The following is a 14,164-nucleotide window of genomic DNA, read 5'->3' as shown; positions in this document are numbered from 1 at the left end:
GTGGAGGAGCAGTCATGGGCACACTAGCCAGAAATAAGCATCTGACTTGACATACTGAGCTAACTTGTCACAGCTTGTAAAAATCAGAGTGGTTTTCCCACTGAGTTGAACTGGGAGAAGGACAATGTTACATATTGGCAAGTAAAGCCTCAAATGGCAAAATACTAGATTTATGGTTTGCCAAGGCTAAATACTAGATTTATGGTTTTACAGGGCATTCCCTGTAAAATCAGCCTGTGGAGTAGCAGCTGCAACAAGTTTGGAAAACTCTTTGAAAACAACACACAATTCAGTTAGGTCTAGAAAAGAGGGGGGGAAAATGTTTTTTTCTCCTGTTACTGCAAAACCAAAAGAAAATATACAATTCATAAATTCAATTTATGCACAAGCAAGAAAATATGATCATGCTTATACACACTTACATTTGTGGAAATTTTGATTCCAAAGAACGTTCTCTTAAATATGTATTTGAAACTCTGGAAAAGTGACTACTGGTAGCAGGGATGCATACTTTATTATTCACATCATTAAGGAAGTGTTTTTGCAAAGATGTCTTCAGCCCCACATGAGAGATGATGTGGCTCTTGTGATTATCTCTCCATGAACTTTCTTCTGGTGTGGATGAAGATGCTGTCCCTCACAGAATAGCTTCTGAAACATAGTGGAGAATTTGTTATAAATATGTAATTTTAAGTTCAAGTCACACCTAGTAGAATCAGACCACCTTCAAAGCCATCTGACTCAAATTTAAAGCCATTGTCTTTTCATAAAAATTATGATATTTAAACACAATAAATGAAATTCCACATGCTGTTCTGCTAGGGTCTGAAAGTGCCCAGTATCAGACCAAAACTTTGTAGGTACCATCCTAGCATCTTCATATAGTGTATCTTAGTATTACTTTCACATACCAAAAATATTCAGTGTCTTGAGTAGTAGTTTTACATCAGCAAAGTGGTAGAAATAAAACAGAAATCTGGCCAACAGCAGAAGTTACTTAGCTTTTTTTATCCTTGCTTTTATTGGAATTTTTACATATTTTGATTTTTGTGCCTGTGACTAATCTTTTTTTTCTGACCTTCACAATCTATAAAATGATGAGTCATAAGAGCAGATAAGTTTGGGAAAAGTAAAAATAGAGTGAAATTTAACTTCAAATTACATTTTAAGTGAAATGTAAGTGTTAGGTGAAAAATTTCATTCACGAGTCCATTACAATAAAATAAAAAAAGAGAAACAAAACTACATTCCAATAAAGCAAAGGATAGGTTTGTTGGTGGTTGTAACATTTTTTGAAGATACCTTACTAGAAATTAGATTTAAAAATTAGAGAAATGCCTAAGAGAAAATGTCTCAATTTCATTTTCTTCTAGGTTCAGCCATTTCATTTCTTCTAGGTTCTGCAGAAGTGTATGGTTCATCTCATCAGACTAGACCACCTAGGAGATAATTGTTTTTTCTAGTTTCCTTGACACACACAGGATGAAACTGATCCCTCAAAGCATGTATTTTTCTCCCTTGAATACGCACAAGGGAATAAAATGATCCACTCAACCCAAATTTCAGGTTTCTTTTGAATTCTAGTGCGAACCATTTAATTTCACCAAGACTTGCTCTCTCCTGTGTAAAAAGTGAGTAACTTTCATTTCCTTTAACTCCCCTACAAGAAGTTACTCAGTTATATACTAATGGAGCAAGTAAAACCCTACAAGTACATTAAACAAGTGAAATATTGAATAAAATATTACAAGACACTCTGTAAACCTGTGATTAAATCATTTTGATTTCCAGAGATTAGCAAAGACATTTACATTAGCCAGCTGTATTTTCCACTCTGTTTATTCCTCCTGCTTCATCCTAGTGTAACTCCTATTCAAGAATTCAACTTGTGCTTCTGTAAGGCAAGCCACTGATGGTGTTTCCTTCCAGAAAGTTTACAGCAGTTTAAAATTTACAGTTTAAAATAAGAACTAAGATTTAATAGAAGGTCCAGCTGTATTTTTTCCAGGCTGAAGAGATGTTTTATGGAACAGGTAAATGGCACTATATATATAAAGAGTAGAATTGTTTTCAGGAGGCTTTTTAGGAGGCTTTAATTTAGTCACTGAAAGTAAATTAGTTATCTAGAGTTCCTTCCTGGTTAGTGGAGGGAGATATCTGACCTAAGTGTCTATGATAGGCTGGCTGTATCACCTGGCAAAGCTGCACACCTCCTGGACAAAAAGGCTAGGTGGAAGAGGGCCACACAAAGAGTGCCTTTTAACATGGCTCACTGTAGAGCTGACTTTCCTACCTTCAGGCTAAGCAGGGGAGGAGGGACAGTATTCACACATGACAGCTCCAAAGAAAAAACTACTGAATTTTTCAAACAGTACTAAGCAGAAGGTATCTGCCACTACCAGGGTCTCTGATTTTCTGTCCATGAAAGTTATAGCTTTGAGGTTTTTTTCTGCTTTCTGTCTCTGATATCCTGAAGCTCTGAGCTCATCTCAAAGCTCCATATTCTGCCTGGTCAGCAACTCAACCTGGTCTCTCAGTTTGCTGCAGGCAGCACGCCAGTAGGACTCAGTTCTCTGGAGCTCCTCCTGCAGTCCAGCAATCTGCTCTTTTAATATCTGTCAGTGAAAAAATAGAAGTGTGCCATGACATTGCCTGCTCTGACCTAGGCATGCCCACCTTACATATCCAGAAACAAACATGGAGCCTTTTGTTCTGCTTATAGGTCTACAGTATTAAAGTATGCAATAAAAAAAAAATCACATTTGAAATTATTTCAACAAAGAAACCCACACCCCAAACAACAACAAAAAACTACTTTGCAAACTCCTATATTTAAAACAAACCAATTGTTACAAAATGAGCAGACACAAGTCCGTGCTGAAGAAAATTCAAACTAATCATGCAAATAATCAGCATTAAATGTCAACTAATGTCTTTAAGAAAAGGCTAGAATGCAAGCTAGATTTTAATGACAAGAATGTCAGGTACTCAGATCTTCATGTGGTTAAAAGGGGACTGGAATACTTTGATCCTTCTCACAAACAGCAGGGGATTGCAAAGACATAATTTTCAATTGAATTGAAAATGAAAGTAATGAAATTGGGAGATGACATTTCCATATGCTTCCATCTCCATCATTTTTGCCTTCTCCCTTCTTCCTTCACCCATGCTGATGCAAACACTGGGTCCTTCTCCTTCAGGGCACTAATGCTGGATAGTGCAAAGAGAATACTGGTGGAGTCGAGCTAGAAATGTGCAGTTTGCTCTGTAGTCAACCAATTGTTGAATGCAACCCTTTCTCACTTTGCAGACACTTGTGTGTCTGCCCATTTGATCCTGATTACATTCCTTTCTTAGCTGTGAGCTGCCACCTCTGAATTTGGCACATCCAGCCATTTTCTAGAAGCAGCAGACTTCTGAAGTTGGGAGTTACAGAGATAACTAACCTCAAAATATTTTGGTTTTGTTTTGTGGAAAATTAAATTTTTGAACTGGCCCTCATTACGTATTTCAGGTGGGAACAAAAAATTAAAGCAATTCTATCAAATTCCATCTCTAGAGCTAGGCATAGTTAAGAAACACAACTATTCCCTGGCAAAAATTCTCATTTTTTTTCTAAACCCGTGTGAAAAGAAAACTGATGCTTTAAAATATTGTGCAGCGAGTACATTCAAAACATTTAAAATCAAAATACTAAAATGGCCTCACTGAAACATTTCCTGTTGAAAATGCAACTTGTAGACAAATATGCAAGATAAGGAGAAAAAACATTTACTATATGTATGGTCCAAAAATATGTATCTCAAAAATGTACAAATGAAAAATAAAGTATAGAAATTTTGAACAAAGTACTATGTTGCCAGTTTTAGTTGTTCTGAAACTTTTTTGATCATGAAAGTAATTCAAATTGTCAGTTTGCTGTCAGATATATCAGTTTGGTTTAGATATCCTTTTGCAGCAAAACATTGTTCCAGACATTTCTGAGCTTTACTATTGCCCATTCTTTTATTTTGTAAAAATATATCTTTCAGCTGCCCCATCTCTGTCATTGGCTTCACATGGTTTACCATTTTTTTTCTCTGTTTATCAGTGATTCTTTTAGAAAATTGCCCCTCAAGTCATATTATGTCTAGTTTTTTTTTAATAGGGATAATGGCCACAGATAATCAGAGATGATTTTATCACTAAGAAGTCTGAAATAAAAATCTTTTAAAAGATGGAATCCCCTAAAGGAATTTAGAAAAAAAAAAACCATAATAAATGATTTGGGGATGTAATTAGGCAGGTTAGATTGTTAGACACAGGGCTAGATAGCACGTAAATACCTCAAAGCCAAAGATCAGGATAGTTTAAATAAAAAAATAATAACAAATATTCAGCACAGGAATAAGAATGATGGCCATTAACTGTGTCTAATATTTACAAGTAGGAAAGTTCACTATGCAGGAGTTGGAAATTTTTCAAGAGTCAGCTCAGCTGAGCAAATCAGTACAAGGAAGTATGAGGAATGTGGGAATATTTTAACATCCTTAAAAAGTGGTAGGCACAACCTGATTTTTTTTCTTATACAAAAGAAAGGGATGAACATTTAAAACACGAGACAAAGCAATATATTATTAAAATTAAAATCTTCACTGTATATCTAACTATTCTAAAGAAGTGGCATCAATTATTTGCCATGTGTAGAAAATGGAAAGATACAGGCAAAAACACAGGATGTTTGTGTGGAAGGATATTAATTGATAAGAACTGCATATTTATTCTACAGAAGATAGCTTACTTGCATTTCTTCTGATTTCACATGTTCTCCAGTGACTCTAGCTGTTCCTTTGAACTTGCTCTGGGCAATTTTTTCTTTCTGCAGTAAGTGAGCTTGATCTCTATTGTATTCCAAAGTGTGAGTCAACTCCTGGCTCCTGACAGTCTCGAGCTGGTCTATTCATGTTCTGTTCACAAAATAAACAAAGAGTATGAAATTGGCATATGAAACTGTAATGAAGGACTGTCTTCAAATGTACCTTCTTTGGGCATGATCTTTGCAGGGCTTGGGCATGTCCTTCATATGCTGATACTGCTGGGAGTGGCAAGCAGTTATCAGCACTTGTCAAAATTAAGGTACTTCCTCCCTGGGAACACTCATGCATGCGTTCACCTGCAAAATTTCTTCTATTTAGCAGCTGGAAAGAATTCTAATTGACATTTTTGACAATATAATGACTGTGAACTTAGAGGCTTTTAAGTTTTATTTTCAGATAGCTAAATTAGGGCAGACCTGTGGAAGGCACAGCTTGTTGCCGGCCAGCACATCTTTGAAGCCCTGCAATCACGCAAAGCTGGACATTGGGCTGTACTTTCATCTGCCCAGTCATTACTACAAGTCAGATTAGCCATGGACCCAAATGAAATGGGGTAGAGTATTGATTTTCCACAGGTAAACATGCTCCAAGAGTTAAATGTGGGTGTTCAGAAGAGATTTGCCTTTGAACTCAATGGCTCAAAACAGGACTGATCTGGAAATGCACTAAACACTCAGAAACATGAGTCAAATACAAAGAAGAATACAAATCTTTCCATGTCCGCAAGCAGAGCTTATTTATTTGACTGTGGTCTAACTTCTTAGTTAATTTTTAATCTGACATGAAATTATTTGTGAGCTTCCTGCTAACAAATAAAAAGTGAGCTTCCAGCTCCCTTCATGACGTACAGCCACCATCTGTCCTTCACTATTACTCAAAAAGAAACATGAACTACAGGCATATAACCTCAGCCCTGAGGCAGCCATGACCTCATGTTTCCCTCTCAGTAACAGAGTTTAGCATCTCAGGAGCAAAATGTGAAAGTTCTCACAGCTACTAAGAGAAAAACAAACTCCCTATATCCTGCTGCTCTTTGTAATTAATTACCTAATGTCATTGCTGTTGCTGTTTTCTATTCTAAATAAACTTGACTAATATTCTGGTTAAAGGCAGGGTGGAGAAAGCCTCAGCAACAGTCAATATAAGTATTAATTCTCCTCAAAATAATCAAACTGAATGAGCAAATAGAGCCCATATGTGATTATGTCTAGCCTCCATATCCAGACTAGTTACTCTGAAATACAATGCACTATAAAAACAGTAAGATGCAAGATCTATGTATGTCATTTTCCACTGTGGATTGAACAGTACTGTGTAAAGTCAAGGCTAGAAAACAGGCCCTGACCAGAGGAAATGCAATAACCAAGGATACCAGAAGCACTTGTTTACACTTCTTTGGAGCTGCTGACAAACAGTTCATAACCCAGCTATAAATTACAAATAGGAGCTAGGTGCAGAACACAGAAAATACATTAGAAATGGCTAAGCACTTTGCATGGACTGAAATTCTTGCTTGCATGCCAGGCACACCTCTGCATGAGGAAAATTGATACAGGGCTGCCTGGGAAGCAAGAACATAGGTGAAGCAAAAGTCTTTTTTCTGAGACAAGGTTTTTCAGTGAGATGCAGGTAGGAAAAAATTAACCAACCACCAATACGGTGGCTGCTGCCATTGGTCCACAAAGTGTGCAGATTCCATAGTATAAGGAAATTGTGCATTAAAAATGGCAAATAAGCTGCACTTCTTGGAGGAACAAGAGAATAACCATCACAGAATCCTCTGGCTGACACCCAGTGCCAGCAGAACAGCCTCAGTGCTGCAGGGGTGGAGACACAGGTTATTGCCTTGAGCACTGTCCAGGCTCTCTTAGGCACCAGACACACACAAGACACTGCATCCCAACTGGTTTTACCCTCTTGCTTATATAGTTTGTGCCTGGAAAGGTCTGAAAACAAAGTGCTTGGAAACAAAGGAATGGATAGGTTTGGGCAGGTTTGGGCATGTTGTGCTGCTCTGAAAAGGATTTTCATTGCTTCCAGAGAGCACAAGTTGTCACGCAGCACAAGTGAACTGTTATCAATGGGCAGTCATCTTATGCACCTAACAGGGTTACTGATTTAAAAATGCAAAGCAGATTCTTGGATTGCATAAATCAGCACAGGGCCAACACAGCCAGGGAGGACAAGCTGCCTTTTGCAATTAGTTTTAGCTCATAAATTAGAAAAAATGAGTGAAAATATGTACACATTATACTGGGCAGGCATTTTTGGATAAACATCTGTGTGGAAATGCTAGAGGCCACTGTGGCTAATGACATGAATAAATCCATGCAAGCTCTTTTAAAAATATGCGTTATTATGAAAAAGCCAAAGTAATTGATTGGTAAGGCAGCACAGTCAGCAGGCAGAGAATAGAGTGCTGGCAGAATTTGGCACTGCAGTAATTCTGCACCAGCACATCACTCCAGAGTCAAAATTTACAGCAGTAAAAATAAAAGCAGCACTTAATTTCATTAGTAGTTTCATGAATTGCCAGATCCCACAAATACATCTGGAACACCTATCATGGTCAACAAGAGATACAGGAAGGATCTTTAATGAAATCATTAATTTTTAATACAGTGCGAGCAATTTGTTGAAAGGCAGCTAGAGGAGAAAATGATACAAACCAATAAATGTAAAATAGCCTTCTGCACTACTCCCATCATCTTTGAAAAGAAGAAGAATGGACAAGCAGATCTGAAAAATAACTTTTTACTTTGCATAATTTACTTTGCTCCAAAAACTAAAAAAGCCTAAAAACTAAATACTAAAAACTAAATACTAAATACTAAATTATGCTAATTTTGCACCAGTTAAGAACTAATTTTGAAATGCAAGAGGAAAAGAATCGCTCCTGTGTTTATAATAGATAGCACCTACTAATTTCTAATAGATTTCATCACATTAAATATTCTTATTTGATTGTAAGTAAGCTCAATTTTAATTAGAGGCATTTGTTTAGCCTACACTAGTTAGTGCTGCAAAGACGCTTCCGTTACAAACCCCATAATTCCAAAATTATTCATTGCAGGGATTTTGTGTTATTTTTCTTCCATGAAGATGTAAACAAAAACCAAAGCAAACTAAAACTTTTACAGCATTTAATAATTACAAATTACAAAAGTGGCTCTCTTGAATTTTCAACTTAAATTTATATGGTATCAAACACATCCTCATTCTGATCAAAAGATTAGTATTCCTGAAATAAGAATGCTGTTGGCATGGATGTGTGCTCTACACTTTTTGTTAACCTCAGAAATATGTGCTACCCTGATGTGAATGTGAGAAGTTTATCCTTTACTCTGTCAGCAGCCTGATTTTATATTAAAAAAAAATTAGCATGACTTCTTACTGCTCTCACTGTAATCCAAAGATATTCAGCAAATTATGGGAAGCATTTGGCATTACTCAGCTTTAGACCCTAACTGCAGAAGTGTTTTGAGAGCTGGCCTCCTTCAGTGAGGTGCTTTACTTTTAATCTAGATGGCTAAATAAGTGTTTCAGTTCAAAAACAACACAGATGTCCCTGGAAAGAAACTATCTGGTAAGTCAGAATTTAGCAACCTCGTTTTAAGGATACTAAAAGAAATATTTTATTCACTGCACACACAAATCAGTTTCTTGTGTGTACACATTTACCTGCAAAAATGTGTTGCTTCCTCATGTTCTTCTCTCACCACAGTCAGTGAAGGGATTCTTCTGTGGTGTACATCAGTCTCTAATCCTCCCTAAGGTTGTTCCAGGTTTCTTCTGGACAGGTATCTATGATAATACCCAGAACCTTTATGTGAAGGTTCTGGGTATTATCATAGATACCTGTCCAGAAGAAACAGACTTCATAAGTGCAGTAAGATTTATTGCTTAATCTATCAAAAAGAATTGATGCGGTTTGCCTAATTATGCAAGTATTCCCTTCCCACAGGTCTTAGTAGTGCAAATACTTGGGTTGCTCTTACCCAATGTCTCTGCAAACAGTTTTTTTTCTGTAGTTCCTCCACTTCAGGGGATTCTTTAATTTTGAAAGTAGGAAACTCCACTCTTGAAGATGGCAGATGTAAGCTTTTAACATTGCTGGCCCTCTTCCCATTCTTTGACTCAAGCTCATGCTCTCTCCTTTTCAATCTTGTGAAATGAAATAGGGACTGCTGAACAGAAGAGCGAGCCTTGCTCTCTTTCAGACCAATAGCTCCAGCACGAGAATCACTTCTGCTTCTGCTGCAGGAGACATCTTGTTGACCTGAAATTGCTTGAATATATATTGTTTTCCTGGTGGTGATCTGCTGTATTTCCTAACAGAGATTTTTCTTCTCTTCCACTGGGTTTATTGCTGGGATAATCACCATCAGAAAGATCCAAATGTCTGTCAGAGTGATCTGCTCCCTGAGGCACATGCTGGGAGGGATATTGAGCATGGTGAGATTTGGGGTCATCATCCCTTTTTGGGGGTAAGCAAATTGACTCACAGGAAAAAGATGCAACTTCCTGTGTCGAGAAGACTGTTCCCTTCCTTTTCCACTCTTGCTGCAAGGTTGAGGATGAACTTTCCTTCTCCACAGCCTCAGGTGAGCTACAAGTAACTGATATTATCTTGACATTTACCATCTTAAGCCCAGTACGGATTTGCCTTGGGTTTCTGAGTTCTGGCTCCCCAGAACAACATCCTGTGGGCAGACCTGAACCCACTTCTGACCTTGTGTGAATGCAGGACCTGTTCTCCACTCTGCCTCCTGGATGTGATTTGTATCTACATCCTACTTCCTAGGGAGTTTTTGCTCTCTCTATGAGATGACCTTCCAGAGGCTGATCCACCCTACCTAGGTCCTTTTGCAGAGTACCCTCTACAAATCTTCCAGCAGTTTTGCCTGCTTTTCCCAGAGGATTCATGTGATGAGTCTCTATTTCCTCACCTACTTGTAGGTTTGTGTCTGTCACTGTCTTGGGACATGGTTGCAGGATTTCAGGCCATCTTCTCTGTGGTGAGTCACCAAGATTTTCCTTTGAGTCTTCATCTCCCCCATCTTATTTTTCTTCTGCACTTTGTTCAACTACTTTTTTTTCACAGTCAGTCTTAACCTTTGTCTCCCTGTCAGCCAAAGCACAGTCTGCTTTTTTTTCATGTGTATCCATCTGCATGGAGCTACTGACCTGCAGATTTAGCTGAGCACATTCCCCTGGCTGCAGTATGCCTCTGTTCACTTGGTCAGACTAGGACAAATGACCCCAGTAATTCAAGCCAGGTCTTCTGGTTTAGAATGCTTGCTGTCTTCTTTTAAAGTCTTCTGTTTAATTTTTCTGAGCCTTGCCATGCCTTCTCTCAATTTCAGAAAAAACCTTTGAAGGTGTTATTTTTGGCTTCCTCTGGAAGAAAATAAAAATTAAATCCTGACAATCACAGACAGAATCATTCTCCAGAAAGGAAGATATTTACAATAACTGGAGAAACTGAGACACCAGAAATCTGAAAGACTCTGGGTACGGATCACTAAGTACATAAGAAACAGTCCTGACATTCCAGGGAAGGTGGGAGAAACACTGTTTTAGAAGCAGTCTCTATGTGATGCTTCCATTAACTCATTCATTAGTAGACTCAAAGGGTTAAGATGGTGCTAAATGTCTATATGATAGAAGATAAGAAAAGTTCTGTCCTTCTTTGTTTTCAGGGGAAGTTTCAGTAGTTTTTACAATAATTTTTAGAGTAGTTTTCTCAGTAGTTTTTGCAATAGTTTTTACATAAATACATAATTTTGAAATGTTGTTTTGCCAAGGAGACCTGGAGAAAATTTCTGAGTGATGAAACACACAAGTGATGAAACTTCCAAGTCACCAAGCTGAACCAAATGCTGAGTCTGACACCTAGAGGTGTCAGGCATAAGCTCATCTCAAACTGTACCCACGGCAAAAAGCAGAACACTCACACTGTACATGACCTTTATATAAAACCTGTATTTGGAAATGCCCCCATTCTCACAGCAGTGGCACATAAGACACCAGTTATTATGGAGCAAACAGAGTCAACCTTGATGTCTAATTTAACTAAGTGTCTTGAGACCTGGGCATAAACTATGACCCAGAAAATAGGTGGAAACAGAGGAATTCAGTGGGAAATCATGGAGGAATGGATTGTGATACAGCCCTTCTTCTTCCAATATCACATGAAAGAGCAGTGGAAAAATGTGTTAGCATGTAATGAACCCAAACAGAGCCCCTGCAGTATCTCTGTCCATGAGGATTTGTTAAAAACCAAAGTGAATACACCAATAGCAACAGTACCTGTTGTTCCTTCTGCTATTTTTATATGAGAAAAGTTTTAAGTTGCTCTTCAACAAATTTTTCAGAAGTCTTCTGTCTAAATACCAATTGCTGGTGTGATTTGCCTAGGCAAGGAAAAAAGAGGTACTTATTTGTAACATTCTTTAGTTAGTTTTCTTTTGATAATTTGTGTGGAGGTGATATGGAGTTAAGAACTGTAAACAGTCTCTGCAATTCTTTTAAAATGGGAAGATTGTTAATAAAATCTCCCTATTGTGTGAATCCAGCTCTCACTTTAAAATATCCTGTCTAGACCAAGCATTAATTATGCTTCCAGCAAGCAAAAGTTTTTGACTGGTGTCAGCTGGTCCTTAGAAATAGGTAAAAAATAGTCAGAAGAAAAAACATTTCAGTCATTTTCTTCAGAGTAGGGTTGATGACAATCTCAAAGAACTCACTGTATTTCTGATAGAATGGCTTGGATTAGATGGTGAAGAGTGATAGAGTAGAAAAAAATAATGTCTATAATGTTGTAGAGGGCAATAATGAAAGCTGGCTCAAAATGAAGCATAGTACAGCATACATGAACATATTTCAAAGGAAATGTACTTGACCCTTAATTTAGTCACTCATTAACAACTTCTACTAAATATTAAAAAATTATTGGGTTAACAGAAGTGCTGGTTGTGCAGCACATCACTGTCCTCCCTACACTCCATCTCTACCCAGCACCACTCTACCATGGACAGCCTTTTCATTTGTCAGTCTGTCTCTATCACCACACCATGAGATAATAATATTAGATTTGCATGGAAAACTCTTGCTAAAGAGGACTCAACATTAGGCAATACTCATTTCAGTGAAGCTTGCTTCAAACCAAATATAGCCTGTGCCACAGCAAAAATGCCATGAAGAGCTGGAGAACATTCTGCGCTTTAGCTTCATCCAGCTCACAGTAATGTCACAATGTGAACCAAAGCACAACAAGTAGGGGTGACTGGGAGACAGACTTCAGAAGCTCACTGCTGATCCAAAAATACATACATGGACAGGGCCACTTGCCCAGACATGCATATGGTCCTGCCACATCTTCCCAGCCTTCTGCTCTGGAGATCTCTGTCTTCCTTCTCTGTCCAACTCCCCATATGGTTAACACATGAAAATTCTCATGACATTTGCTCTCAGTCTGTGCTTTCCTACAAGTTTGCTGCTTCTTTTTTATACTTGATGAGAGGCTCAGCATGCCAAACACCTGCTGCTTCTATGTGCTTCTGTTGAGGAAAGATAATAACTCTGAGCATTTTTTCCATCACCAGTGCCAGCCCAGCTATTCTTGCCCATTGTGAGCAGCTTCACAGTGCTCTTTTGCAGTGTAGTGATGAACCACATCAGAAAAGTGATCCAGGTTAAATGTTACACTTCTCTCCAGATAATCTTAATAAGGGTTATTTCACTGCCCTGTTCAATATATAGGCATATAAAAATTGGCCTTGGCACAGCTGAAGAGGAAGAAGAATGACAGGGATGAATGAGATGCCATCATAAACTGATGGCCACTGCAGAAGCAATGGCATATCAGTAGATTTTATCTCTCCCTGCCAACTTTTGCCTTCCTTCTATGCTTTGAAGATCACAGTTACAACACCCGTTCGTTCATATGGGCTAGATCAGCATTCCATAATACAGAAGTAGATCAGCTGCCAGGCCATAGACCTGCCCAATTTCTGCCCATGCACACCTGCCACTCTCAAGCAAAGGAAAGAGCTGTTGTGTTGCATATATAAAACAAAGAGTATATATACACATTCAAGGAAAACCATGTGTTTGCAGGCTGACTGACTGATAATTTCTCACCTGGCTTCCATATTTCCAGTCTTCATCTTTCTCTCTATGCCAGAGTGAGATGAAGAAATCTCCTCCTTTAGTTATTCTCCTTATTCTTCTTTAGGAGCAGAAAAAGTTTCAGAGAAATGTCTGTCTTTTAATTGACTGCTCTCTAAGCAGCAGGAAAAAGGACAATGTAAACAGTCTTTACAGAATGAATAAATTAAAAATAAACATCCTAAAATAATTAGAAATGTTTGTGTTTTCAACAACATACACAAGGTTTTGGTTTTTGAAAACATTTTACAGAATGCAATTGAATTAAGTAGGTGGAAGGATGTAATCTGTGGGAAGAAAATAGGGGTTTGATCCTCAAATCTAGGGCTGGAGTCATGGAAAGGATAAGGTAAGATTCATGTTCCCTGCCTATAGAGATTTGTAGTGCTTGCTTAATGTGTTCACTACAGAATGTGGCAGTAAGGCACTGCTAGACAGTACTGAACGACTTGTGTGTCTGTAATTATGTGACTTGTAAGCCAGTTCATTAAACAGTTTAATAACCAATATTTGTACACATGAGAATTTCTAACCAGGAATTTTCTATTCTATTTCACAAAATCGTAAACGTGTGCATCTTCCTATTGAAGCTCACTGGCTATGTTCACCACAAGAAGGCAGCTTCTGCTTCAATTATTTTTTCTTCTGAGTGTCAGCTAGTGGTAAGTTGCTCTTTTAGGTCAAGTTAGGGCTGACAACTGGAGAAAAAAGCCTTTACTTGCTCATTCATACCACACATTGTTGCTTTAGCAGGAACTATATAACTCACTTCATCATGTCAATACAGCCAGCGCTATTGAAGTCCTTTGCAACATATTGGAAGGACTTTCTGGTCCAACAACAGGAATACAAAAGTTTGTGTGCATCCCTCAGTCTTTCCCAGCTACACACCAAATATCTCCAAACATCTCCAGTCCCATAGAAGACAAGCAGTGCTGTTTCTGCAACCTTCCCACCTGCCTTGCACCAGAATGTGGCTGAGGAGGCAGAGGTGACACAGGAGGTGGACAGCAGCAAGAGGTGCAGAACCCAGGTGTCCCTTCTGACAGGTCTCACATGTGGGGCTATGCCACCTCCAGAATGCTTTAATAGGAGAGGTGCCCAAGCTCTTTATATTTCAACCAGTGCTTCCCAGT

General features: G+C 38.3%; 1 pseudogene; it reads right to left on the bottom strand.

Annotated features, from left to right (window-relative positions):
* The window catches only part of LOC131555432 (centromere protein J-like), a 40,897-nt pseudogene that overhangs the window by 11,390 nt on the left and 15,343 nt on the right, over positions 1–14,164 (bottom strand).

Source organism: Ammospiza caudacuta, chromosome 3 (assembly GCF_027887145.1).
Source record: "Ammospiza caudacuta isolate bAmmCau1 chromosome 3, bAmmCau1.pri, whole genome shotgun sequence".
Classification (NCBI taxonomy): domain Eukaryota; kingdom Metazoa; phylum Chordata; class Aves; order Passeriformes; family Passerellidae; genus Ammospiza; species Ammospiza caudacuta.
Note: the sequence above shows the minus strand (reverse complement) of the source record. Positions and strands in the feature narration are given on the sequence as shown.